Genomic DNA, 26535 nt, shown 5'->3' on the forward strand with positions numbered 1-26535 from the left:
ATTTTCTCTCAATTTCACACCACTTCGGCTCTCCCGAATCCGACCTTACAAGAGGAATCAACCTCTTGACCAAGTCGTCGATAAGCTTTTCTTGAGCAATAGGTGCCGTTGGCTTGGCAATGGACTCACTTATCTGTGAAACACTGTGCTGAGAGGATGTGTCATCTCCTTGACTCTTTAAGTCCTTTTCTTTGTATGCCTCACAGTTATCCACTAGATAAAGAGCTTCTTTGATCAACTCATTTAGCGTCATCCTCCTTATCATATGCAGATCCTTCTGAAGGCCCGCATGTCTCATTCCCTGGATAAAGATCAGCATCAGTCGTGCTTGTGTAGGTAATTCCGCTCTCGGACAGAGCTTAACATATCTCTTGAGCCGTAATGATTCTTTGCGTATTGATTCATTCTCTTTCTGTTTGAATCTATGGATTTGTGAGACCGTGTTGTGAGCAATGCCTTTTGGCGAGAATTCTTCAATAAACTCCTCAAACAGCTCATCTAGGGTCTTAAAATCCCATTTTTCCACCAAGTCGAACCATGTAGCTGCATCATCTTCTAGAGTCAATCCAAATCCCGCAAACTGTGTCGCAAAATCTGAAACTTCCTCTGCTCTAATCACTCTTCTAAAAGCCGTTACGTGATCTCTCGGATCTTTATCTCCCGAGTATTTTCTGTTTACCCATTTTTGGACTTGGGACGGTCTAACTCGTCGATTGTCTACAAGTCTAACCAGAGACTCTCCCAATCCTTCTCTCATTATCGCTCTTGAAGGGAATCCTGGTGGCTCTCTTCTTGGAATTCCTATAGGAATTCTAGTGTTTTGTGGAGGCATTTGTGGTCCTTTATTGACCAAATATCCACCTCTTTCTAGTACAGTCTGTGGATTTGTGCTTTCTACAACTCTGTATTCTCGTCCATACTTGTTGACAACTATAGATCTCCATTGACAGTCGACTTTTATTGTGTAGTCATATAAGAGCTTGTAATCCGTTATCTCTTCTAGGTATGGATCTGAGCACCTATAAAGATTGACCTCATTGTCGTCAATGTATCTATATAGTCCTTCACTCTCATGACCAATCATCCAAACTCTCTCAACAAGATGGATCTTTATCAATTGCAAGTTCGGAAGATCCATTGTGGGAGGATATTCCTCTATCGTCAGGATCTCCAAGCTTGTGCAAGCTGCGTTTGAATCTAGGGTAGACATGATTTTTGGGCTTAAGAGCTTTTTCTTGGTTCAAGTAGACTTAGTCCACTGTGTCCAAGTTCTTTGGTTAGGGAAAAGTCGAAACTATGTCCAAAACCGCAACCGTTTCGTCACAATTATCGCAAATTGTCTCTTTTATACACCCCTAACTTGCGGATGTATTTTGAGGCCTCAAACGACGTTTTTTTCAAAGTTGAACTAAATGGTTGCCATAGGCACCACTTAGTTCAGGTTTTGCTCTAAGATCTGTAGAGTCGCTCTTAGGCTACATTTTGATATAAAAACTTTTCCGATCCGATACCATTTGTGAAAGTTATGGCCAAAACAATGAAATGTAGTTTAGACTGGTCAAAATGAGTCCAAATTCAATCTTAAAAGAAGATTTGGGATCTCTGTGACACTGTGAACACTTCTGTATGGTCAAAATTACACTTGGACCCTAAAACTGTCCTAGAGACATCCTACGCGTAGGATGTCTGTATGCTCAGAATTTAACAAAATTTGGTCCAGAGACTCCCCTTAAGTCTAGCAACACAATGGTATGCTCATAATTTCATTTGGACCTAAAAATGGCCTTGAGACATTCTACGCGTAGGATGTCTTCTTGCTCAGAATGACTTGAAATTTTCACTCCAGCTTCTCCTTCATGTGCTGATCACAGTGGTGTGCTCATAAGTTGGTTTGGAGTCCTAAATCAAGCTGGAGACATCCTACGCATAGGATGTCTAACTGCTCAGATTTTGTCCAAACTTGATCCCAAGATTCTCCTAGTGCTCAACAACCCAATGGTATGCTCAAAATAGAATTTGGATGCCAATAGGTCAAGATTTAGGCTGCAAGAGCTTCTAGTGCACTCCAAGAGTAGGATGTCTGACAATTCTTGTCTTTGCTTGGTAAATAGGACAAACAAGGTCCAAATTCACTTTTGAAAAAAGTTCTGGAATCCTTGAGACACTTAGAACCTCCCTATATGGCCCAAGTAGAATTTTGACCACTTTATGACCCTGGAGACATCCTACGCGTAGTATGTCTTTTTGCTCTGTTTCAACTCAAACTTGCACTGTAGCTTTCCCTTGATGTGCTTAGCTCACAGCTATTTTTACTTTTTTATTCTGACACCTATAGGTTGGTCAAATGATCAAGAATCTGTTCCAAAAGCCTGATGTCTGTTCTGATGAATTCCCAAGTCAAATCGACTCCAAATTGGATCAAATTTGCCTAGGAGGCTTATCTAAGGCTATATGACAGCATGGTATGGTCACAGTACAATTTTGGTCTCAAAATCATGCAGGAGACATCCTACGCGTAGGATGTCTTTTTGCTCAAAATGAACCCAAACTTGGACCAAAGATTCCCCTAGTTTTCAGCAACCCACTGGAATGCTCAGAGGTTGATTTGGAGTGCTAAATCATGGTGAAGACATACTACGCGTAGGATGTCTAAGTGCTTAGAATTGCCCCAAACTTGAGCCACAGCTTCCCCTTGATGTCAGCAACCCAATGCTATGCTTAGATTTTAATTTGGATGTCAAAAGACCCCAAAACTAGCTATCCTTGCCTTTTTCAGTAAAAAATGCTAAAGTCTGTTCAATCTTCCTTTGACTGACCCACATGAGATGAAATTTATCACATGCACTCAATACAACATTTAGAACATGCCTTTGGAGTCATCCTATGGTTTGGTCTGGCAATTCTTATCTTTTGTCTTTGATCTGTCAAAATTTGGTCAAATTTCCACTTTCTAGGTGAAAACAGGGTAAAACCTACCTTCTGAACACACTGGTCAACTCAGAATTTCAAAAAAATGCCCAGATCACCCTGTAGACATCCTACGCGTAGGATGTCTACTGCTTATTTTTTCAGACTGAAGTGTCCCTGATTCTTCCTTATGCTGTCAGCAAGTGCAAGTATGCTTCACAATTGCAAAAACATGCAAAAATCACTCAATTAAGCCCTTGCTGAAATTTTATGTTTTCTTACTCCGCCTTTTGGCTTTTGGTCAACAAAAATAGGGAAAAACACCCAAGTCAATATGTTACTAGGGTAAAACCTACCCTCTGAACCCACTGGTGCAGTCAAAATTTTCAAATTTGGTCTCCAGAACCCCCTTGAGACATCCTACGCGTAGGATGTCTATGTTTACAGAATTGCAGGTTTTCTTCACAAAACCCTTGCAAATGCTCTTTTATATGCACAACATCAGTCAGTCATACAAATTAATGCATTTTTACCCTCAAAAGCACACTTTTCCATGATTTCAAATGCAATCAAGCACTTTAGCAAATAATTCAGTGTTGAATAGCTCTAGATCAGAATCGGATCACTTACCTAAAGCTACTCCTACAAATCATATGGGGTTTTGTATCTATGAGTAGAAAAACGCTTCACTTCCACACACGGACTAGTAAACGCTTTTATCACCTCACAAATCACTCAACCACCAACAACTACTCTAATCCACATATCCTAACTAAACCTATCTAGTCGCAGACCCTCGGCAAGACACACGCTTCCTGGCTATCCACTTGATCGCGGAATATCCTCTTCCGGATCCACTTAACAAAAACGCTTTCTTTAGCCGAAACTAAATCAAGAAACCATCACACGAGTGTTAGTAGGAAAGCTACTTAGGTCCTTGTGTCCCCGGTAGCGGCGCCAATGTTGGAGGAGCGACTCACACACCCATGAAGTGCATGCAAACAATACCTAGATCAACATAATGTCAATCGAGGACATAGATGACACGATAGGCACACGGAGGAAATCTCTTTAGCTTGTCAGGCTGAGACCATCCTACACATACAACACTCTGGAAGGCCAACTAAACCACAATCAAGAACCTCACTGCTCTCAACTACACCACCTAGCCACATACACACATACAGAAGATAACTCACCTAATCATGCTAGATTCGTACAAAACTTAAGGAACAGGATCCCCTAACTAGGGTACACTTGTCCCTACACTTCTACACTCAAAACCCTCACTCTAAACCCATCTGCAAAAAACGCGTAGGATGAAAGAGCAGAATTTTGAAAGTGCCCGAAACTGAAATTTATGAGTACCTATGCGTAGCTTATGTTGCCACGATTCTATAGACTACTAGCACACAAAAAACAGACATTTTTTGATACACTTACGGCCACAAATAGCTCGTAGATGCGTCGGTGTGTGCGCTTCGTCTCACGTGGAATGCTTGGCATTGTCGCATAGCTCTCCTTGAGCCTACAGCAATGGTGCAGTTGGATCTCCAATGTGTTGAGCGAGCCGGGCGTAGCGAGAGGATAAAGCTCACGCTCACTCTCTTTCTCTCTCACACACAGTAGACGGTAGCGCTAAAGTTTTGATTATGATTAAAGTCTTCTTCCTTACAAAATGACCTAGGTACCTTATATACTAAGGCTACCTTAGGTTTAACCAAAAATGGGGTTGAAAGGGTCGAATGGCTTTGTATTTACAATCTGGAAGTGCCATTGCACCCCGGCTTCTGAAACTAGAATAACTACTCATTACAAATGACGTTTATAGCCATAATCCGCAGCATTTCATAACTCGCAAAAGATAAGACTTTGGTACGAAACTTGAGTTATGTTGTGTTGTTGACCCAGCGGTCAACATTAGCATACCCAGTTATGTTAGTCATCATACTCAATTATGCTAGCTAGCATAACCGGTTATGCTAGTTGCATACCCAGTTTTACTGGTTGTTATAAACACCAAATCCATGTATACACAGTGCATGCAAGAGACACGGAACCAACTTTATGATAAAACTGCATTATTTGTAGCAAGAAGTATATTGAAAATCTAGTGGTTCAACTCAAAAGCTAAAGAGCATGCTATTACAAATTGATTTTTAGATTTTTGAGATGACGTCTACACCTACCTTCTCCTTGGGATGTGTGCTCCATAGGTATTTTGATACATTGCACTAGATGTGACCAGCAAAGAGGTTTCCTAGTTTTCCTAGGATGGATCCTCCTGTCTTCCCAAAAAACTGTACTATTTTGTAAGCTTCATTGAAATCATCACAATTTTTATGTTCATGATCCAAACTATCGCACCACACACAATCATCCCAAAAAATTGTATTGTTTTGTAAGCTTCATGAAATCATCAGAATCTTTATGTTCATGAAATCATCACAATTTTTATGTTCATGATCCCAACTATCACACCACTTACATCCACCATTTGAATCCCTACATGGAGTGTGGTTCCTAGGCTCTGATGTAGAACCACTTGCACTTAATCCTTCAAGTTTAACAGCTTTCAAGTTCAAGTTTTATTCATGTATACCTTTTACAAGTTTGTCAAGGACCGGCTCCTCCAACTTGGGCTTTGATTTCTCAGTTGGTTCTTCTTTAAGCAATCATATTAACTAATTTAGTGACCACTTTCCAATCAAAAAATAAGCCTTACTAACATGTTGGATCCTCAATCAGTTGCATCAAACTCTTCTGAAGGCATGGGTTAGTTGCTTGAATAAATAATTCCAACTTAGTTGGTTTCATTGTTCTTTGTTCTATAATAGGAAACTATTTAAACTTCTTCTCAAAATATCGTAACAACTCCCTCACACATAAACCTTTGTCCTTTTTCTATATCCACTTCATAAAACTCTACTTGGTCACTCACAAAGAATCTTCAAGAAAGTATTCCTCTTGTAAAGCCTTCTTAAACTCTTGCCAATTTGTACCTTGTGCAACTTGAGTCTCTTCAATCCGATCCCTAAGCTTAGTCAATTCAATCAAATGAACATCCATTGTATCATAATCATTAACTCCATGATCCTCCATTGCTCTTGCTGCATGTAAGACAAAAAAATATTACATCATCTATCGCATGGCTAACTCTTGCGATGTTGACATCTTCCCAATCAAAAAATTTCCCACCCTGGCTCGTTTGTCAACTCATTTTGCATCAGGTTCACTAGAGATCCATTTTTTCCTCTTCCATGCTCTTCCTCTTTACAATTCAAACTGAGAATGAGAGAGAGAGTTTTGTGCAGGCTTCCTCTTCCCAATTTCGGCTGATAATGAGAGAGAGTTCTGATACTTTACTCCCTTGTTCTTCTTCTTTACTCCCTTCTTCCTCGACAAGAGAGAGATATTCCACTTGTTCTTTGTGTCTTTCTTTGACACAAGCCCGTTTCTATTGAGATTTCTTGCTCTCTCACTATACATTCCCCCCTTTTCTTTCCCAAAAGCTCTCATCTTGATACTCATTAAAAATCTTAAAAAATAAGTCCCTAAAAAGACTCATAATCCCCCTTAATTTAATGTAGACCGTCCTTTTGATAGTGAGTGCTTTTGCTTTCCAAGCACGTGCAAGAACTCCCATCTGATGATGTGGTAGGCAGTTTCAAGGGTGCACCAATTTTTCTGCTTTTAGATCCAAAAGCTTCACCTAAGCACTTTGATGCAAGCTTGTTTTTTCATGGATGCTCTGCAAGCTTCGTAGCACTTAGTATAAGCTTCCCAAAATCCTACGCACCACCTACTCATAACCTGCACCTCCGTCCTCCTCCTTTTTCACACTCAATTAACTCTTTTGTTTCTATAGGTGGCCAACCCTTCTTATGGGTGGCCATAGTTTATTTACTCAAGCAGTAAGCATTACTAACTTACCACCATTGGCATTCATATCGACTAAGGCATGGCCAAGCTCATTTCCTGTAGTCAATGCTCTCCAAGAGTCAGCATGTCGGTCAATAAGCTCTTCAAAAATATTTTGTGCTTTCTGAAGTGCTCCTTATGTGGCTTACATATCAACTAAGGTATTTCCAAATACAACATACGTCTCCGATGGCCCTTGATTAAGAAAAGAAACTTAGAGATTCCTTACCACTACCATGTTGGGCATATTAATATATTCCAAGTGACAATATTTAGGGTGGTATTCTTCTCAAGCACTTTTGTGCTTTCCAAAGTGCACCACATTTGGCATACATATCTATCAAAGCATCAGCAAGCAAAAATTTGGCATACATATCCATCAAAGCATTTCTAGCTTACAACACTTGGCCGACATATTGACTTAAAAATTGCAAAGCACAAAATGTATTCCCAATAGCCAGTATCATGGTTTCCATATCCTTCAATGCTCGCATTCCAAGAACGATTTATTCCAATAAAAAAATTATGTAAGCAGACTCAAACCTAAGTTGCAATACACTTTCCCTAAGCACTGATCCAGACCCTATTTTATTATTATTCCCCTGGTGGACAAGGAGTGTTCGCAACATTGTGCTATTTTACCTACAATTGAGCAGGCTTGCTGGGATAATAGAGATGTGTAAGTGCATGCATTGATTGTGCTATTTTTCAATCACACCATTACTCATTACATTCTCTTAGCCAAGATGGAAAAACATGTTTGGAAAATTTTGACTGGATTGTGTGCATGTTACAATGATGCAAATTAGGATCTCTATGCAAGTAGCTAGAATAAACATCATGCATGAGGAAGATGAAATGGGCATTTATCTTGCTAAAATCAAAGATATCAATAAAGAAACTTATTGTTGCAGGTGAATTCATTCCCAACCATCCATTTGTGCAGACTATCTTGGATGCTTTACTAGATATGTGTCAAATATTTGCTCCTATTTTGAGGTTTGTTGAAGAGGGCAATGATAATACTGTTAAGTTTGATGGGTTAGTCACCTTTTTATTACAAGAGGCTATGTCAAGAAAATTTAGGGCTAAGCAGCATGCTATTATTTAGGCTTTTGTTTTTGCATAATGAAGAGGTAGCAATAGCAATGTTACTACTTCCAATGTTCCTTCTTTAGGTAAAAAGCCATATGTGAGAAATGCCTCCCATAAGAGTAATGCATCTGATAAATCTACTAAAAGAGGAAAGAGAAATTTGCATTATAGGTATTGCAAAGCTTGTGATCATCTGATAAAGCAATGTGCTAGACTCAAGGCAAAAAGGGTACGTAAGAAAGAAACTAAATCTTCTTCAAATGCAGCCATTGCAAGGTCTATAAATTGTGCTATTGATATTGAGTGGTCTTTCATTGCACATTGTCTTGTTAGTATCCCTGCAATGCCCACCTATCAATTTTGCACCATAATGTATGTTGCATAGTTTCTAAGGCCCCCATATGAGGAGAAGCCAAAAATGCACATATATTTGGTGGATTCCAGCTTGGATATTGATAAGGTCTTTATTTGCTACCGTAGATGATACAAAGAAAAACTTTTTGGCCATTGTGCTTGAGAAGTCACTCACCAAAAAACCAAAACTTCATGCCCGATCACTGGAGTATTCATTTACATTGAAATATCTTGGCCGAATGACAATGGGAAAGTGACCAAAACTTTTTCATTAACTAAAGTTAATATAATTGGACATCAATTTTTTGTATCTGGGATCAAGAATAATTTGTTGTTCTAATGTGGATGAAAGATACATTGTTCACGATTTTAGTTTAGGTGATACTATTGTGGCATCACTTACCTTTTCTCATCAGCTGTACAAGTTCAATTCTTAATACAAGTATGTGGAAAGCATGGAAAATGTAGTTACAAATACTTTTCTTTACCCTTGCTCCTTTTAAATATATTGGGTTTTTATCTCACCATTGGTGGTAAAGGAAGGTGATGTACGAGGCATAGTAGAGATGTAGATGCATATATCTGAGAATGATTGAGATTTGGGTATGAAGAGATTGAATTTTCTTATTTTCTATGGATGATTTGAATGGGGTAAAGTGGGTTTGTGATGGGGCATGGGAATTCATAATGAGTCCTTCATACTTGTGTGATTGTGTGTGTAGCTAGTGTGTGTGTGTGTGTGTAGTCAACTAGTGTGCACACTCACAAGCAAAGGGAAGGGGATGAAATTCAGCCATGGAAGCTTGAGAGGGTTGATTAGGAATGAAGAGTGAATAAATTTTGTGCAAGACTAAGTGTGTGTGAGCAAGAACATGACGAGGGAAAGTTGAGAGAAGACTAGGTGATAGGAGAAAGCCCAAAAATAGGCCCTTTTTTCACCAAAATGGCTCCCATATGGGACCCCAATTGGTTCCATCCAAATCTTGAGGGTAAGTGGAAAGGGGAGGTAGTATCCTTAATTTTACTAAAACAATGGGAAAAATGATAATATAGGCTGGCTTATTTTCCCTTCTTTTCCTTATGAGCCAAAGGAGAGGTGGCCCACATCTCATGCACCCCAATTTGGACTTCTTCATTATGCATAACATGGGGTTGAGAACCTAAAGATTCTCTTTGTCTCCATGATGTCATGAAGGCAGCTTACATGCATACTAGTAGAATATCTTTTACACAACTAGTAACGTTTTTAGGAAATACACAAATGGTGGTCCCCAACACTTAATCATTCTGGATTCACTCATAGATAAAACCATTTTTACATTTTCATTCCCTTAGCTATCTACATTATCTAGATTTCATTTCCCTATGGACATTGTGTTGCCACCGTCGAAACCCTCGTTGATGTGTTGAGCACTGCTCCGTAGGACCTACTCTTCCTATCCTACTTCTGCTTTTATTTTCAAAGTATGAACAGACCCTAACAAAAACTAGAGTTTTATTGAAGCCAAGTTTTTCTTTATGCTTTGTTTCTTCTTATTCTTTGGCCTCCTGGTTATGTACATATGAGCACTTTAAGAGGGGTTGGGAAAAGCATGCATCATATAGCTCTCCCCCTGATGGCTAGAGATATTCATGTCTCTAGCCTATGTCCCATTCGTAGTGGACATCCTTTAAACATAGAGGAGTGTCAACACACTCCTCTATCAGTGGCTCTGATCTGTAATTTTAGGGTTTCAATTGCCATCCATTCACTAGGGTGTAATGCAACTTCCCATCAAGGTCTCCTAGCCTATAATTGCCACTTACAAACTTTTGTACCACCATAAATGGTCCCTCCCATTTTTACAAAAACTTATCGTCCCTTTGATGAATGAACCGGTTTTCATATCATAGCACAAGAGATCCTTCTTTGATGTCCTTCTTTGTCAACTTTCTATTGAACTTCCTTCGCCACCTCTCTGCTTATGTAGCATAGTGTTGGATGGTTGACTCCCTGTCCAGCTCTAGCCTCTCCAAACCGATGATCCTTTTGTCCACCTTTTCTTTCTGATTATCTTCATGGTATGCTCTTAAAACTTGCATACTTGTTAGCTCTACTTCTATGGGTAGAAAATCCTCTTTTCCATACACTAAGTGAAAAGAGGTGTACCCCAAAGTTGCCTTGAAGGATGTCCTGTAAGCCCAAAGTGTTGCATCTAAGTGTTTTTCCCACGCCTTTGGGTGCATATGCACTTGCTTAGTGATAACTTTACAAATAATCCATTCACCATCTCAACTAGCCCATTACATTGAGGGCAATAAGGAGTAGAGTGCCTACGCTAAAATCTCCTATTAGGTCTTCTTGAAACCCGAGCCCTCTATCAGATAGGATCTCCAAAGGTGTACCGAACCTACAACAAATGCACTCAAAGATGAAGTCAGCCCACATCTTTGACAGTGATCCTTCTAGTGGAGCGTGCCTTTGCCCATCTAGTCATGTAGTCTACCCCATGATGACATACTCCTTTCCAAACTGTGTGCATGCTAATGGCCCAATTGCATCAATGCCCCATTTCTCAAATGGTCCATAAGCTAAGATGGGACTCTGCTTCTCATAGGCTAACCTCCTAGGTCCAGCCCTCTGACAACCTCACAAGTGTGGCACCAGTGTTTCACATCTTGGTGTAGACAAGGTGTAGACTTGGCCAAAAAAACACCAGGTTGGAGAATCTTCCTATTAATGATTTCTTGAGAAAAATGCCCACCACACACTTGTTCATGACAATTGTTTAGAATCCCTTTGATCTATTTGGTAGAAGGAACTTTGTAAATAGTGCATCCTTTCCTTTGCAGTACAGACCCTCATTCACTACATAGTATTTAGTAGCCTTTCTAGCCAACCATCATTGCTCATTTCAACTCATGTGCTTTGGGCCTTATAGTGCTCCAAGAAATAGAGAATAGCCTCCAGTTCTTCTTTTCCCTAAAACAGTGGGGCCTTTACAAGTGACATCCCCCAATATGACACTCTGCAACTCCTCCGTAACCAACACATTTGCTTCTTTGTTCTTCTCTTGTGGTACAAAGTGAATTTGTGCACACCTAAATTTGCTCACTAGAGATTTGGCCTCCTTCATTTTGGTAGCTAGTTTGTCATTCTTACAAGCGCATACCCCTACCATTTGTTTCACTATCAACATGGAATCGCCAAAAACATTTAACCTAGAGGTTCCACTATAGAGACGCCACTACAACCCCAAGATGAGAGCTTGATATGTTGCCTCATTTTTAGAGTGATCCCCCTTCAATTGAAACCCTTGCAACAAATCCTTTGTCTAAAAGGATCTAAAACAACAATTTTTGCTAATTCTTTGTCTTTTACCCTCTTGTAGACACCATCAAAGTATAGACTGTGCGCCTCTGTTAGAAGCTCATGCTCAGGTAGGGGTGGAGCTCTAGGTTGTACCTTCTCTGGTCTCTCATAGCATCATTGTGTTAGCACATCTGTCAAGCATGCCCTAGTCCCTCCACTTGTAGTGTGTAGTCAAATTCATGTAATTGCACCACCCATTTTTCTATCCTTGGGGATAGTTCCATGTGTTGCAAAGCATACTAGAAAACATCCTCTATGGTAAGCAAAAAAAAACTTTTAGATAACAAGTAGGCCCTAAAATTTTCCATCACAAAGTTAAAGGCCAAGACTAACTATTTTGTAGAGGTGAAGCCCTTCTTAGCTGCAGTCATAACTCTACTTACCAAATACACAGGTCTCATCAAAAGTGTCTTTGGATCCTTTTGCATCAAAACTGCCCCCAATGATTTACACCCATGTTTAGGGTTGACGTAGAATATCTCCTCCCAAAAGGGCTTCAAGACAGTAGGTAAAGAGCTCCAAATCCCCTTAATCTCCTCAAAGCACCTCTCACTACTCTCATCCCATGCTATGATTGTTTGTCTTGTGAGCTATTTTAGTGAATAGATTGCATGTGAGACGAGGTGAATAAAGCATCTGAAATAGCGTACCTTTTGCAAAAATGATACAAATTGCTTCACGTTTGAAGGGGAAGGCAAAGAAAGGAGTGACTTCACTTTCTTGAGGTTGGATTCTATTCCTTTTTTGGACACTACATGTCCCAAAATCATCACATTGGATTCTTCAATAAGGCACTTATCCTTATTGAGCTGCCCTCCTAGTTGGGCTAGTTGTGTAAACCCTTCATCTATCTTTCTCAAGTGTAATGCTCTAAAGCTATATATGCAAAAATCATCAATGAAAACTCTAATAGACTTACCAAAATAGGGTTGAAAAACCAAATTCATGAACCTTTGGAAGGTAGTATGAACCTAGATGCAAAACACCACCAAGGCATAATAAAAGTTGTCAACCAACTGATGCTCATCTGCAATCCTTATCTGGAAATACCCTAAGTATCCATCACATACAGTGTATCTTTCATGACTGCCACCTCATTCAAGATCTCATCTTGAAAAGGGAGAGAAAAATGATCCCTCTTTGTAGAGAGGCATTCACTGGCTTGTAATCTATACACACTCTCCACTTACCATTCTTCTTTAGGGTCACCACTACTGGAGACACCCATTCTGAATCCTCTACTGGATAAATGAAACCAGCTTTAAGTACTAGCCTCTTTACCTCCTTTACTAGTTCATCTTGTTGGACCACTCCAAGACTCAACTTCTACATGACTGCTTTACTACCGTCTTTAAGCTGAATGTGGTGATGTGTCACAATGACCCCTTTGATATGCTTGTAATCAATAATGAAAAGGCTAGCATGCTTCCTTAAGGCCTGCATGTAAGACTCCCTTTCCTCTTGAGGAAATTTCTTAGCTAGCATGGTTTATAACCCTGTCTCATGGATGTCTTGGCTCTTCTCCCCCTCTAAGATCTCATAGCAACACCCCCATCTCTAGAGAGTTTGCCTCATCCTCACACATCTGCTCATCAGACGAGGAAAAATCACTCGTACTCCACTCATCTAGCTCTAGATCATGTTGCCTACCTAGCTTTGTGTCATACACAATCTTTTGCTGCTTCCACCAGACTTTCTTTTGAGCCACAACTCCAATGCTCCAGTCTCCCAGTCTTGTCTAGCCTTCATTTCCATGAGACAAGGCCTCCCCAAAATTAGTGGGTAGCCCTCCCCCTTGGTAGAGATCACATATGCATCTATTGACAAACTCACCCCAAAGACTGACACTTTCACTCTGTTTACCTTGCACACGCATGCAACATGAACATTGTTGGCCATCTTTGCCTGCATGGAAGTGTGCTCATTCACTTCTAACCCTAGTCTCTGCATAAGATTTTTTGTCATTAGACAGATTTTTGCTCCTCCATCCACATAAACATTAGAGATCCGCTGCTCCTTGATCTTAGCATCTATCATTGGTATGATATCCTTGATGCCTTGGGTACTTATGGCCCCAATTAGCTTAACCTTATATTTCCTAGTACTCACCATCTCGGACCAGGATCTCCTCATCTTAGGTAAGAGATGGAGGAGTTACTGCCAAGTAATCTTTTGCCCTTGCTTACTAACATCTACAACACGGTCATAGGGCAAAGATGCTACCCCTAGTGGAAAATCCTCCATACCAATGTGTCTCCTAGACATGCTCTTTCTTTTCTTTGCATCCTTAAGTTCTTATGATGATCCCTCTTGAGGCACCTTTTCCTATTGTGAGGCATCCATCTCATTAGACCTATGCCTCCTTACCTTCTTAATTGGCATGGCATTAGATTCATCCATTTTTGCCTTCCCTTTGTCTTTTCCATGATCTAGGCTAATGCTGACACTACCCGCTCTTCACCCCCTTGGGAGGGAGTGGTCAAATTTTTGATGGTGCGAGTGGTGGTGGTGGTGCACGAGGTTTCAAGATCCGTATAGGTGGTGCAATGGGCACAAAAAGCCTGCCTTTTGGCCTACCATGTGAAGGAGTTACTTGATATCAAGGTAGTTTTTGTGGATTGACATTCCCTTGGCGAGGAAAGTGACACTAATACATACCATGCCCTACCTGCCCATAATTGTAGCATACATATTCCCGAGCTTTCCATTGACCACCTTCATGATTAGCTCCATTGGCTAGTGGTGGGGGTCTCACAACTTGTACCGAGTATAGGGAGAGGCTCTTCAATTCATAGTATTTTGTTTCAATTGCTCCTATTGCGAGGTTTTGGGGTTGGTTGGAGCCACCCCTCCCACTAGCCTTAGTTGTTGAGCCGTTGGTGGAGGCTTGATTCCTCTTCATAACTCTTCTTAGAAATTTATTTTGTGGTCTTTTTCTCTTGCATGAAGAATATCTTGATCATACAAAGCTTGAAATTTCCCTTTTACTTTTTCCTCAGGATCAGGTAAAGCCCTGATAAGAAGCAATCTTTTTGCAAACAGTCTAGTGCTCTCTCTCCTTCACCTAATGAGGAGGACCACTTCTCCCAGAGTTTGAGAAATTGATCCTCATATTCCTTGTAACCATTAGAAGTGTATTGGAAAAAATCTTGGAGCTACCTCTAGATTTCATGTGGGGATACTTGCTTACTGATAGTTTGCTATAAGAAAGGTTACCTTCAGCCTCTCCCAATCCTCACTTACATCTGGAGAGAGCATTTGAAACCAAGCTTTGTTTCCCTGTCACAAAACAAGAGGAAAGGCCCTGGCCTTCGTAGCTTCATCATCTTGTGTGGATACCAAGAAAGTCATCTCTAAATTGTCTATGAAATCCGGGGAAATTTCACATGGCTTCGCGTAGAAATTTGGGAAAGCCATATGCTCTTGAACCAAAAACTCAAAATTACAAGATTCTTTTTCCCTTTTTCTTTTTTTATAATATTTTATTTATCCACAATGGTTTTGTACAAAAGATTGGATAGTTGGGATTGGGCTAAAAAAAAGGGAGCTAAAACAGAATAAAGATGGACACATTGAAAGATTGGTAATTATAGAGGATAGGCAAGATGATGGGATGTGGGGATCTAAGGATCTCATCTAGCACTTGGGCTCCAAACAAGAAAACGATTGAAAGATTGGTAATAATCAAGGATAGGCAAGATGATAGGATGTGGGGATCTAAGGATCTCATCTAGCACTTGGGCTCCAAACAAGAAAACAATCTTCTATTGATAGAAGATTTTCCTAGATCTACATATATATTCACATGGATATGACATAGGAAGTGAAAAGGAAAAAATTTCAAGTCCATTATCCATGATGCATACATGGTAGATTCTTATGTACTACAACCCTTTTGGCATAGATGAGGCTGTATTACCATAGCACGTCTTTGCTCTCCATGACCTCCACCTTTCTGAACTCTTCTCCTAGGACATAAGTGTTGACAACAACATTCTTGACGACCACAAATATTTTAGCTATTAGAAATTGCACGTAACTTGCATACATGCTGCAAAATGGTATACGACCTTATGGCTAACAGGCTCCTTCCCTTTGTGGATCATGTAACTTCAGGTCTGTTGGCTGAGAACCTTTGGGCCACCTAGGGGTGGTTGTAACCCTCTTCTTCTTTGAATATTCTTCAAGAAAGAGAGGCCTGGCTACTCTCTTTCCTCCCTTAATGTAGACAAGCTTTCTACCATGGATTTCGATGTAGGAAAACTCCGATTCAAGTGTGCTTGTTGAGGTTGCTTCATTCATTTGCAAAAAAAGCATGAGGACCTAGAAATCCCTCCTCAGTGGGGGCACCATTTTAATGAGGGAGGCAATTCGATCCCGCTGGCCTCTACACCTAGACAATGCCCAAAGGCCTCATCTATGGGGGGTGGAAATTGTGTGTGTGTTGGGGGGGGGGGGGGGGGGGGGGGGGGGGGGGGGGGGGGCAAGCGGGGGACCACTTAACTTAGGACAGGGCTAGGATTCAAGATAAGGGTCAACACACAACCCACAAACGCATGAGTGCTAGATTGTTTGTTCTCATATACTTGTGTTGCAGCCTCATCAAACCAAACTCTTAACACACACAAGTGTGAATACACACTCAACCTTAATCAAACGAGGGGAAGGATGGTAGTGGAGAACCACTTTAGTGCTATGAGAGGCTTGAAAGGGTACCTATTCAAAACCCCCCTTGACCAACTATGTCAATGGTTGCAATGGTGCGGGTGAAGTGTGTATGCATGAGAGAGAAAGAGAGATTGAGGGAGGAAAGAAAATGGGAGGGGAAGAGAGAGAGAGGAAGGGGGAGAAGAAGTAAGGGAATAGGAGTGTGTTGAAGAGGAGATGAGGGGAATGAGAAAGGGAGAATGAAAATTATGTACAATGAAATTAGACCGCCATAGCACGCAACATAATCACCCATTCTTTGCAAAACACACACTCCAACAAGCAAAGATCTTAAGCATTAGAAACTCTTTGAGGCGGGGAGTGGAGTAGAATAACCACTACAATTCCATCAAAGGAAAGATTGCATGCACCAAAACATATGCATAAAACTAAAATTGCCAACAATAAGATGTGGATGAAAACCTTGTCTCACCACTACACTAAGGATAGTCTAGTGTTGCACAAAAGGCCTAATGAGTGCAATGTACAATCTGTATAGGGCTTCCCATTGGTTGAGATTGGGGCTCTTTATATAGCCTCTCTTGCATAATTACATTTAGAGATAAGGGTGAAAGCATGTTAACATGTCACGCTTTTTATTCTAGTTAGCATTTTCAAGTTAGCACATCTTTAAAAAGCTAGGTGTCTAGTAACATTTTTACAAATAATATCAAAAGTTTTCAAAGGTTGTACATTTGGATTCCTTGTTTCAAGAGCTTTCTACCGATATATCATACGTCATAGATCTTGGAGATGTAGCTCATGTTATTGTACTAGTTAGCATTGTCCGATTTATGAAAAAGTGTGACACGTTAACATGCTTTTACCCATAATTACAATTACACAGCTAGATCGGGGGGACAAATTGAGGTGCCTTGGGAGCCACCACCTTGACCTTTTAGATGCTCCTCCTAGAAGCTTCACTTTTCCACTTAAGATGGTGCTTCTTCATCACTTACTTGAAGAAAGTTTTCTTTATCCTTGGTCCGTTTGAGTATATTGGGTTTTTACCTCACCATTAGTGGTAAAGGAAGGTGATGTATGAAACATAGTAGAGATATAGATGAATATATGTAAGGATGAGTGAGATTTGGGTATGAAGAGATTGAATTTTTTGAGTTTTTATGGCTGATTTGAATGGGGTGAAGTGGGATTTGTGATGGATCATGGGAATTCATAATGAGTCCTTCATACAAGTGTGTGGTTGTGGGTGTCATTAACTAGTGTGCACACTCACACAAGCAAAGGGAAGGGGATGAAATGCAGCCATGGAAGCTTGAGAGGGTTGATTAGGAATGAAGAGTGAAGAAATTTTGTGCAAGACTAAGTGTGTGTGAGAAAGAACATGACTAGGGAAAGATGAGAGAAGACTAAGTGATAGGAAAAAGCCCAATAATAGCTTTTTTCCACCAAAATGGCATGGAGGGGGTCCTTGGGTGGTCTACTCATGATATGGTATCCATAACTTTACTAAACTATTGAAAAAAATGATGACATAGGCTTATTTTCCATTCTTTTCCTTATGAGTCAAAGGGGAGGTGGCACACATCTCATGCACCCCAATTTGAACAAGTTCATTATGAATCACATGGGGTTGAAAACCTTAATATTCTCCTTGTCATCTCCATGATTTCATGAGGGCATCTTACATGCATACTAGTAGATACCTTTTACACAACTAGTAACTTTTTTAGGAAATACACAAATGGTGGTCCCCAGCACTTGACCATTCTGGATTCACTTATAGATAAAACCATTTTTATTTTCATTGCCTTAGCTATTTACATTATCTAGACTCCATTCCCCTATGGACATTGTGTTGATGCTGCCAAAACCCTCGTTGATCCATTGAGTGATGTTGCCCGCCGCAGGACTTACTCTTTCCATCCTACTTCTGCTTTTATTTTCAGAGCATGTACAGACCCTAGAAAAAGCTAGAGTTTTAGTGAAGCAAAGTTTTTATTTATGATTTGTTTCTTTTTTTTGACCTCCTGGTTATGTACATATGAGCACTTTAAGATGGGTTGTGAAAAGCATGCATTACAACACTCTCAAGACTGTATCTCACATGCATTCTAAAATGCTATCACTAGCGGTTGTGACTAAGAGTTTCTAGGCATCATTTCGACATGTTTAATGCATGAGGCACATGCAATGATACTTGCCCTTGGTGTTGTTTATGGAAGCATTTTGAAATGTTGGAGGTAGTGAAGGCTCTCCCTACATTGTGTCTTCAAAGGCTGGGAGTTTTGCATGTAGTAAATGTGCGTTTTAAGATACCAACGCATATTTTGTGGGAGGAATGGACCCCTGATGACGGCTCATCTTTAGGTATCTTGAATTGCAATGATAGAGTGGGCCTTGAGGACATAGCTTTTGGAGCATTTTACAACTCCCCTTCAATTGGCATGATATAAGGCTATGTCTTAGCGTGTGTTCTGTCAAGTTGAATATGTAGAGTTCTCCAAGAGGAAAAGGCTAACAAGGCATCTGTTTTGACATAGCCTTGGCACCAATGTTGGCACTTGGGGGTCATTATATGTAAAACCTATATATCGCATGCATTCAAGAACTATTTTCAAAACCCCTTAGCTATGAAGTTTTCACCAATAAAAGGGATCCTTTTCTTATTTAATCTGTAAATGTTTTTCAAGATAAAATTTTCAAGACCATTTTGTATGTGAAAATATGAGAAAATATAGAAAAACACAATCCCTACTATTGAGCCCATGTGATAGGAATTTTTTTTTGTATAGTGACCCTACGAGTGTTGGCAATCAAAGATCAACACCAACATCAACTAATGTATATTGAAAGTGAATCAACTAATACTCAATTAGCTATCTTGGCAGTTGGAGTCCTCAAGCTGTTAGATTTTAGGGCTCATGGTCGGTTTCGCGGGCCCGACCACTTACATTACTTGGTTATAATGATCAATAAGGAGTTGAGAGGTATTCTCTTAAAAGCTCCACCAAGTGTTGTGTCTTCTCCTTCCCCCTTATCTCCTTCCCTCTCTTGCACTCACCTCCACGTTCCCACAAGTGGTATCATAGCCTAGGCGACTCGACCTTGAGCCCGTCTATCCCATGTGTGCAACTAGCCCAAAGAGGAAGGAATCTTGAGAGCTCAGCAAGCTCTGGTGAATTGGAAAGTCGGGACATGCTGAGGCATTGTGTTGGGAATGTGTAGGCCTTGAAGGCTTAATGCAAGCCTCGGAAGCAATCAAGCAAGGGAAGCCAAAGCAAGGCTTGGGAGCAACACTTAGAGGATCGCGTGCATCAGCGAGGCATTTGCAAGGTAAGAAATTGAGCGAGGAGTAGCTCATGACAGAAAGCAAAGGAGACAGTTTGTAATTGCCTTGAGAGCTTGTATGGTTTCACACACTCAGAAGACTCTCGGGCAGCAAATCAGAGAAGCAAGGAGCAGCTCTTGATTTTGCAAGCATCATTAGCAGATTGAGAGCTTCAGCCAAACAATCTTGGATTCGGCAATTCCTTGAGAGAATCGAGCAGCAAGGGCATGTTGAGCTTGCAGGAGTGGCAATACGCTCAGTGCAAGGACAGACACACATCCACACTCCCACTACCGATCGAGCTCGTCAAATAGTCAGGCTTTCGATAGAGCCTTGTCAGTTTTGGGAGTAAAAATCAAAATTCTTTCTAACCTTGACCTGACTTACACATTGTGTGTGCAATGGCTCTGAGCATCTTGCAGGAAGTCAAAGTTGAAAGCAAAGAATGTGCACACCTTGATTATTACCTTAAAGGTCAAGTAGGCATTCCCACATGCCATTTTGCATTGTCTACCTCATCAATGTAGGGGGATTACCATGCTCCCAATGCAAGCCCTGCCATCCATAGCTAAGGGCATGTTTCTCATGGCAATCCACCGCTCACTCAGTGCCAAGGTAGACTATCTAAGCAAAACTTATAGCTTCAAAATCTTGAACACAACTAAAATGTATGTCAAACTAAATTCCAAGATTATCACAAGCTCAAGTGCCCAATTTGACATGTATCAAAATTTCAATCCTCAGATTACCAAAAGCCCTAGAAGCGCCAACACCATGCATTTGCACAAATCCTTTCCATTCAAATTTGCATGGACACAAAGCATAACTACTTGCCTTCACAAAGATTGTACAAGGATTATACACTACCTGACATTAGGTAAGGCCATCCTCACACACATTTGCACAAAATTTGGTATGCATACCATGCTACCATCGGCATTTACTTTGACAACTTTGATGACACTGTTGGAGGGGAGGAAAAGCATCGACAACAAGCATAACGATACTTTGCAGCCGACATTGGAAAGATAACAACAACGACAAAATGTTTTGTAGATTTGTAGTAGGCATTCACATTTGGCCCTCCAACAGCGGAGGCACACACAAATTTGTAAGCCCCATTTGTAATCTTATTTGACCTACCACCTAGTTGCCTACAATTCTCTAAGGGAGGTGCACATCTTTGCTCCTACACCTAGTTGACAATTCTCTGGGGGGTATGTTTTGACTTTTGGTCCTACATCCAATTGACAATTATCTAAGGAGGACACCTTTGTACTTTTGGGTGCTACTATGACACACACAGGGAGGCTTGCTGGGGTGTGTGACACATCCCCTCCAGCACAAGTCAGAACCCTCTCTAGTTTGGAAGCCTACAACTCTGACATCATTGATTAGGTCATCAAATGCCCTCTCCCAAGTTTATAAAAGAAGCCTAATCTACACTTTTTATCCAACCTTATTAGCCCATCATATGCCCTCTCCCAAGACTAAGTTACACTTTGTATCCAACCTTATTATCCCATCAGATGCCCTCTTTCAAGTCTATAAAATAAACCTAAGCTACACTTTGTATCGAACCTTATTACCCCATCATTCTAGCCTAATTTGTATCCATCATTGCATATTAGTTTGATATCATGATTCGCTATCTCTATTAGTGTCAAATTCTCTCTATAATATCTCTTGTTATTAACGTATTAATCACACCATGAATGGATTATTGACGTTTCCGCCATAATCTCCATCCCCAACATCTGGATGATAAAAAGAGTGGTTAGTATCGTTCTATATATATGTAAAGGCTAATCATAAAAATACAATAGTGTTGGTTTTTTGTTTCATGCTTGCAAGGCTCTCTCTCTCTCTCTCTTCTCCTCTTTTGCTCTTGTTCTCCCTCCCATGGCATTTACTCATCGCTTGTACCTGCAATAGCTTCCCTTGATCCTAACATGCAAGAGACCCTTTTTAAAAAAAAATCAAGATGAGGGCATGCTGCAAATTGCTATTCATTTCTATCATCAATTTTAATAACCATCATGCCCAATTGATTTCATAGGCTCCTAAGGACCAACAAAGTGATTTATATAATCACTATTAGAGCTAATGCAAGTGCCACCCGAGGAGTTTTTTGATCTAGGATATAGATAGTTGTTGCATACACATTCAACACGTGAAAATATCCAACGTTACGTGACAAACAATTGGTGCAGTAGCACAAAGAAGGTGCCAAAGTTTGGGCATCTATTTGTACACAAGAATGTGGACAGTACAAACCCAGTTGAACAATTATTGTAATACATCAAGAACACTTTGCTTGATGCAAAGATAATAGATTGATACTTGTCCTTTTACATGCATTTTTGGGTGATTCATTGCATGGCACATACATCGGAGGAACATTGCTTGAGTTTTTTAAGAAAAAACAAGAGATTTGGTAAGATTCTATTGGTTTTGGAGTTTGCGACTAAAATTATATTCTGTTGTATATGCCAACTCTTAAGGTTCTTGTGTTGAAACGTGTGGCATCTAATTTAAGGTGTTGGGTCAAGCAAGCAGCACACATCTTGATTAGTAGTTGGTGAGGTGATTCTCAAAAGGTTTCAGGCTAATCCTGCTAGCCTTCAAGTGATAGAGGAAACCTTTTTTCTCCTCAAAATTCTTATCATGTTCTCTCCTTCATAGTGGTATCATGTGAGCATCCAATCTAGCTATTGTAAATTTTTTTATTGGGGTTTAGAATGCAAGCATAGTGCAAAATTTGACTATTAATCAAGAAGCACTTTCCTCAACTTCTATGTATTTTCCTAGTTCTTGATAGCATACATGCTCTTAGCCATGTGGTTTGGGAGACTAATGCTCAAGCAGGGGAAAAAGATGCAATGATGGGGGACCAAGATTCAATGGGAGACCAAGAGATGTCAAACCAGCCACCCACTATGGATGAGGGAAGTGTATCCAATATTGATACTCAAATTATTGGATGCATCTCGGACTTGAAAGGACATTTACATAGTTTTGAAGAATAGTTGGGGGAGTGTGACAATAAACTAAAATCGATCCTCTTTAATCAATTGTGAAAATAAAGAAACTTTCTCTCCACTTTGATTGTCCCAAACAGGATCAACTTGTCAAGAAGGGGCTCAATCAGATAGGTCCAATCACATGTGACACAAACTCAACTTGGTCATGGTGTGGCACAAGAAGCCAATGGATGAGGGTCTAATCTTGGGATGGTATGTACTATCCCTCCAAAGTTCTTAACTAATGGCATTTTAAGATGCAAACACCAGCAAGGAAGGAGCTAAGTTCACTACAAAAAGAAACCTACAATGTTATACCTCTATTGTTGTAGTAAAAATATTTTGCTTAATCCAAGAGAAAACCACTCATGCCATACATGCCATCATGTTGTCTTTCCCTTTAAACTTAAGCATGCCATGCTCTCTTGCCCTTTAAATTTAAGCATGCCCTAGCTAGTTCAAAGTATCCTCTTCTAAATTAACATGTTACTCTCTTCAATGATGTCATTAAAAGAGGGAAAGTTGTTGGCTATGTTGTATATATGGCTCACTTGAAATGGAGAAGAGGAGGTTGACTATTTGATGCATGGATGAATCAATATTCGATGGGGTCCTTGCATCCCAACAACAAATGGTTCTCACTACATGAGAGGCCACTACTAATCTTTTCTCTTTGAAAATATTGCTCTTTGATAACAAAGTACGGGTGGTAAATAACATCGAGCCAAGATTTTCAAGTGGCTCCTCATAATGAATGTTTGTATTATCACTACTCTGACTTGGATTTTTTGTGACATGCAAGTCTTGTTGTCTTAAATGGTCATTGCTAGCTAGTCCTATTGGTTAATGTTAGTGAAGTCTCGGAGTGGAGCGTAAATCAACTCACACACACACACACACACACACACACACACACAGATACACAGAGAGCTTACACAGTACGCAGAGAAGTCGTTTGAAGGGTTATCTCCCAAAATCTTATTATCCACAAAAGTGTAAGTGAGTATATACAAAGAGTTAGTGATAAGTGAGTTAGGCGGGCGGCCGGCCATATCCGTATAAGAGGCCACTTGGGCTTTAATCCCAACAACCTCCCACTTAAAGTCCAATGTGGCACTTTAAGTAACTGTAAATCTATGAACATAAATGTAAAAAGATTTACATGGCTGCCATCTATCCAATGCCCAATAACTCACGACAATGCACAAAGCCCTCTCCTAGAAGTCCCTTTGTGAGTAGATCAGCAGGATTGTCCTTCGTGTGGATCTTCAGCAGTTGTATCTGCTTGTCTTCAAGTACTCCCTAATGAAGTGATATTTCACATCAATATGCTTAGTCTTCAAATGGAATAGTGGATTCTTTGCCAATTGTATAGCACTTTGACTATCACAATATACCTCTGGCATATCTAATTTGATTCCCAAGTCTGCTACCAATCTACCAAGCCAAATAGCTTCTTTGCATGCCGCATTTGTTGCAACAAACTCAGCTTCTGTAGTAGACTGCGTAATACAATCTTGTAATCGAGATCGCCATGATATGGCACCTCCAGCCAATGTAAAGGCATAGCCTGATGTAGATCTCCTCTTATCCAAGTCTCCTGCATAATCTGAGTCAGTGTATCCTCTGACACTCAAATCCTGACTACCATAGCATATGCGCATACCCTTTGTATGTTTTAAGTATCTCATGATACCTTTCACTGCCTCCCAATGTTTCTTGCCGGGATTTGACATATATCTGCTAACCACTCCCACTGCAAATGCAATATCTGGACGTGTAGCAATCATTGCATACATCAAACTACCCACTGCAAACGCATATGGAATCTTATCCATTTCAGCCTTTTCTTCCTCAGACACAGGACAATCTTGTTTGCTAAGTTTCACATATGGTGGCAATGGAACACTCAATGCCTTTCCCTTCTGAAACGTTGCAAAACCTTGTCGATATACTCTGTTTGAGATAACCAAATCAACTTCTTTGATCTGTCTCTCTCAATGCGCATACCAAGTATATGACTTGCCTCACCCATGTCTTTCATGTCAAACAATTTTGCCATCTTTGACTTCAACGCTGAAATTTCTTTCAAGTTGTTTGCCAGCAATCAACATGTCATCCACATACAAAATAAGGATCAGCCAACTGCCATCCTCAGCCTTCTTTGTATATAGACAGTGATACTCACTACGTTTGTAGCCTTGAGAAAGCATAAACTTGTGGAACTTATGGTACCATGCCCTCGGTGATTGTTTTAAGCCATAAAGACTCTTTAACAACTGGCATACCAAATCTTCCTTGCCTTTTTCAACAAACCCTCCTGGCTACTGTATGTAAATTTCCACATCTAAATCACCATGCAAGAATGTTGTCTTGACATCCATTTGGTGCAACACCAAATCCAATATAGCAACCAATGCAAGAAAGCATCTCAATGTAGTCATCTTGACCACTGGAGAGAAGACTTCATCAAAGTCAATGCCTTGTTCTTGCTTAAAGCCCTTGGCAACAAGCTGTTGAGCCAGCAGAGGATCACACCCACATTTTTGCTCACACTCATCATTTTGTAACCATTGATTGTAATAAATGTCTTTCCGACATTAATTTTGATTTGAGCCATTCATTAAGTAACGGGACTCAATTGAGTTTCCAGCTTTGTATCCCGAAGTAATTTCACTTGCTGATGTAATTAGTTAGAGATGTTCTCACCTCCAAGGCTGAGGTATATAAGCCAAAGTTTTTGTAACCTAAGGGGATTCAGATTATTAATCAAAGTGAGTTTTTGAGCGCCGTGACTGTGTCTGAGAGAGAGTGAGAGAGAGAGAGTCTTATCTACTTGCTACACGAGCTACGGAGCCGCCATTGGAGAAGCGACACCGCCATTGTGTTAGCAACGGCGAGAGCTATGCACAGATACCAAGAGTGCGCGCTATCGGCTTCTATGTGTGGTAAGTTCCTACGAGCTTCGGTGTGAGTTTTCTTCCAACTCGTGTGTCGGAATTGAGCGTGTAGCATATCTATAGAACCACAACGAGTAGAGCTACGCATTAGTACCATCGAGGTCAAGTTTCGGTCACCTGTATTTTTTGGCCTGTCTTCATACGCGTTTACCGCACGGAGTGGTTATAGGTTGATTTTGCAGTTCAAGTCTTTAGGGTGTTGTTCTTACCTAGTGTATAGACTTCCCCTTGAGTTTGAGATCGATTCAATGATTCTAGATCCTGTTTCGTATAGCATTCGTTCTTAGTACAGATTTCAGTCACTTGCGTATTTTAGAACTTAGATTTGATTTCCTTAGTAGTGATTGTCATTAGAAGGTCGAGTAGGTGATTTGACACCCACCTAGTTGTTTCCATGTGCCTGCGGGTCAAGCTCCGTCCTTGTCTGACAAATTCTGTTGTTGGTTGAGTAGTCGCTATTTAGCTTCCGCTAGCAGCGTAACCGCCTTAACATTTGGCGCCCCTGCCGGGGACGAGAGCCCTAAGTAGGTGACCTTAGACTAATCCTACGAGGTGAGTCGTATAAACTACTTTGTATACTTTAGTTAGAAAAGATCTAGGAGTGGTGGACTCCGAAGATCTCGAGAGATACTAGGAAGTGGGGTATTCCTGGGTCTTCCGTGTTGACAGTATTTTTTGTTTAGCTTAGATTTGTTTGTTGTTTTGTTGGTGTTGAGTATCTGTTGATAGAAGAAGAATTTGCTAGTCCGTGAGTGACAGTGGATCTCTTTAAAATCACAATTACCAAACCCATTTTATGATTAGGAATAGCTTAGGTAGGACTTCATTTGATCCTGATCTGGAGATAGTAATCATTGGAGTATTTGCTTGATATGGTTGATTGCATGTTAGATCACTAAACCGTCGAGTTAGTAGTGAAACTTG

The 26535-nt window shown here is 40.4% G+C and overlaps 1 pseudogene; it reads left to right on the forward strand.

Moving 5' to 3' along the window:
- The first annotated feature begins 22295 nt into the window (after positions 1-22295).
- Positions 22296-22846, forward strand: LOC147421121 (uncharacterized; annotated as a pseudogene).
- The last annotated feature ends 3689 nt before the right edge of the window (positions 22847-26535 follow it).

This window comes from Adiantum capillus-veneris, chromosome 28 (genome assembly GCF_014529385.1).
Source record: "Adiantum capillus-veneris isolate H3 chromosome 28, ASM1452938v2, whole genome shotgun sequence".
Taxonomy (NCBI): Eukaryota; Viridiplantae; Streptophyta; class Polypodiopsida; order Polypodiales; family Pteridaceae; genus Adiantum; species Adiantum capillus-veneris.